The following is a 4,030-nucleotide window of genomic DNA, read 5'->3' on the forward strand; positions in this document are numbered from 1 at the left end:
TTGTAGCCCTTTGGGCATAGTTCTAAATTGATCTCCAGAATGGTTGAATCAGCTCACAGCCTCACAAACAATGAATTAGTGTTCCAACTCTCCCACATCTTCTCCAGCATTTATCATCTTTCTGTTATGTCATGTTACCCAATTTGATAGATGTGATGTGGTATCTCAGAGTTGTTTTGATTTGCACCTCTCTAATCAATAGTGATTTAGAGCATTTTTTCATATGACTATAGATAGCTTTGATTTCTTCCTCTGAAAACTACCTGTTCATATCCTTTCAACATTTATCAATTGGGGAATGACTTATATTCATGTATATTTGACTCAGTCCTCTACATATTTTAGAAATGAAACCTTTATCACAGACACTAGTTGCAAAAATTCTTTCCCAGTTTTCTGCTTCCCTCCTAATCTTGGTTGCATTGGGTTTGTTTGTGCAAAAACTTTTCAATTTAATGTAATCTATCCATTTAGCATTTCATTATGTTTTATATCTCTATTTTAGTCAAAAATGTTTCCCTTCTCCATAAATCTGATAAATACAATATCCTATGCTTGACTAATTTGTTTATGTTATCAATCTTTATTCCAAGATCATTTACCCATTGGACTTTCTTCTTGTGTATGGTGTCAGGCACTGCTCTATGCCCAGTTTCTGCCACACTGTTGTCCAATTTTCCCAGCAATTTTTGTCGACAGTGAGCTATTATCCCAGAAGCTAGGGTCCTTGGGTTTATCAAACAGTAGATTGCTATATTCATTGACTACTGTGTCTTAAGTGTCTATCCCATTTCACTGATCTATCCATCTATTTCTTAACCAGTACCAAGTGGCTTGGATTATTGCTTCTTTATAATACAATTTAAGATCTGGTAGGGCTAGGCCACCTTTCCTAGCATTACTTTTCACTAATTCCCATGATGTTCTAGACGTTTTGTTCTTCCAGATGAATTTAGATATTATTTTTTCTAGCCCTAAGAAATAGTTACCTGATATTTTAATTGGTATGTGACTGAATAAGTAAATTAATTTATGTAGAATTGTCATTTTTAATATATTGGCTTGGTCCACCCACAAGCAACGGATGCTTTTCCACTTACTTAGTTCTGACTTTATTTGTGCAAAAAGTGTTTTGTGATTATGCTTATATAGTCTCTGAGTTTGTTTTGGTTGGTAGACTTCCAAATATTTTATACTCTCTACCGTAGTTTTAAATGAGATTTGTCTTTCTATCTCTTGCTATTGGGCTTTTTTAGTAATATATAGAAATGCAGAAGATTTGTGTGGGTTTATTTTGTAACCTGCAACTTTGTCAAGGTTATTTATTTTTTCAAGAAGTTTATTTCTTGATTCTCTGGGATTCTCTAAGTATATCATATCATCTTCAAAGAGTGATAACTTAGTTCTTCTTTGCCTATTCTAATTCCTTCAATTTCTTTTTCTTCTCTTATTGCTGCAGCTAACATTTGAAGTACCATATTGAATAGTAGTGGTGATAATGGGCATCCTTGTTACATCCTAGATCTTATTTAAAATGCACCTATCTTATCCCCATTGCATATAATGCTTGCTGAAGGTTTTAGGTAGATACTGCTTATTACTTTATGGAAAGTTCAATTTATTGTTATGCTCTCCAGTGTTTTCAATAGGATTGGGTGTTGCATTTTGTCAAAACCTTTTTCTACATCTATTGAGATAATCATGTGGTTTCTGTTAGTATTATTGTTGATATGATCAATAACGTTAATAGCTTTACTAATATTGAACCAGCCCTGCATTCCTGGTGTAAATCCTACCTGATCATAATGTATTATTCTCGTGATAAGTTGCTGTATTCTTTTTGCTAAAATCTCATTTAATATTTTTTCATCTATATTCATTAGAGAAATTGGTCTATAATTTTTTCTCTGCTTTGACTCTTCCTGGTTTAGGTATCAAAACCATATTTGTATCAAAAAAAAGAATTTGGGAGGACTACTTCTTCCCCAATTTCCTCAAATAGTCTATATAGTATTGGAATTAACTGTTCTTTAAATGTTTGATAGAATTCACTTGTGCATCCATCTGGCCCTGGAGATTTTTTCCTAGGGAGTACATTGACGGCTTGTTCAATTTGTTTTTCTGAGATGTGGTTATTTAAGTGTTCAACTTCTTCTTCTTTTAGTCTCAGCAATTTATATCTTTTTAAAAAATCGTTCATCTCATTTAGATTGTCGAATTTATGAGCATATAGTTGTGCAAAGTAATTTCTTATTATGCTATTTATTTTCTTCCTCATTGGTGGTGAGTTCACCCTTTTGGTTTTTGTTATTGGTAATTTGGTTTTCTTCTTTCTTTGTTTAATCAAATTGACCAACGATTTATCAATTTTATTGTTTTTTTTTTATAAAACCAACTCTTAGTTTTATTTGTTAGTTCAATAATTTTGTTAATTTCAATTTTATTTTAATTTCAATTTGATTTCTCCTTCTTTTTCAGTATTTCTAATTTGGTATTTACTTGGGAATTTTCAATTTGTTCTTTCTCGAGCTCTTTCACCTGCATGTCCAATTCATTGATCTCCTCTTTCTCTATTTTATTCATGAAGGCATTCAAAGACGTAAAACTTCCCCTAAGAACTGCTTTTGCAATATCCCATAAGATTTCATAGTTTGTCTCATTATTGTCATTCTCTTGAATGAAACTGTTCACTGTTTCTATGATTTGTTGTTAACTCACTCATTCTTTAGGATTAGATTATTTAGTTTTCAAATAATTTTTGGTTTATCTTTCCCTGGACTTTTATTACATATAATTTTTATTGCATTATGATCTGAGAAGAATGCATTGACTATCTTTGCCTTTCTCCACTGGATTGTGAGGTTTTTATTGCCTAGCACGTGGCCAATTTTTTTTTTTTATGTGCCATGTACCACTGAGAAATAGGTATATTGGGTGGTCGGTCGGGAGCTGGGTGTCTTGTAGCGTACGGTAGTCGCCGCCTCTTCCCTCATCTCCAGCGTGTTTGAGGGGCATCACCGTTTGTCGCCACCATTGTTCTTGGGTTCTCAGCCGCCACAGGACTTACTAGTCAACATGTCGAACAAAAGGGCAAAGACAAAGACCACCAAGAATCGTCCTCAGCGTGCTCTAATATATTTGCTATATTTGATCAATCACAGATTCAGGAATTCAAAGAAGTCTTCTATATGATTGATCAGAACAGAGGTGGTTTCACTGACAAGGAAGATTTACATGATAAGCTTGCTTCCTTAGGAAAGAATCCAAGTGATGAGTACATAGATGCCATGATGAATGAAGCTCCAGGTCCTATAAATTTTACTATGTTCCTCACAATGTTTGGGGGAAAATTAAATGGAACAGATCCAGAAGGTGTCATCAGAAATGCTTTTACTTGCTTTGATGAAGAAGCTACAGGTACCACTCAGGAAGATTACTTGAGACAATTGCTGACAACAATGGGAGACAGGTTCACAGATGAAGAAGTAGATGAGCTGTATAGAGAAGTGCCTATTGACAAAAAAGGAAATTTCAATTATATAGAGTTCACACACATTCTTAAAAGTGGCGCAGAAGACAAAATGACTAAAAGGAAATGTCAAATTCATGCCAACTGTTCTTATTTTCACTTTGTTTACTTCTGAGACTTTCAGATACCGTTTGCATGCACTCAGCTTTACATCTTTTGCCTCTCATGTATTTATTCCAAGACATTTGGGGTACACTTGCACCTCTGTGATCAGACTGGAAAAAAGAGGTTATCACTTTTAAAAATAGAATTGGAGAAATGATCAACGATTTGTTAAAGCCTAAAGAAAAAAAAACCTCAAATTTCTGGTTTACCTGGATTTTTTACACTTTTTGTAATAAATAGTTTGAAAATAAAGGTTGTGAACAAAGCATTTCCACTAAATACAGGTGTTAATTGTGTTTAAGTAATTTCTAAAAATAAAAAATCTAGCGTTTTAAAATGTCAGTGGCCAAACAGAGGGGTTAACTCCTCTATTCTTTATTCTTATGCCAGATTGAA

At 33.6% G+C, this 4,030-nt stretch overlaps 1 pseudogene; it reads left to right on the forward strand.

Annotated features, from left to right (window-relative positions):
- The first annotated feature begins 3,066 nt into the window (after positions 1-3,066).
- LOC140515752 (myosin regulatory light polypeptide 9 pseudogene) lies at positions 3,067-3,644 on the forward strand (annotated as a pseudogene).
- Positions 3,645-4,030: the final 386 nt, after the last annotated feature.

Source organism: Notamacropus eugenii, chromosome X (genome assembly GCF_028372415.1).
Source record: "Notamacropus eugenii isolate mMacEug1 chromosome X, mMacEug1.pri_v2, whole genome shotgun sequence".
Lineage (NCBI taxonomy): Eukaryota > Metazoa > Chordata > Mammalia > Diprotodontia > Macropodidae > Notamacropus > Notamacropus eugenii.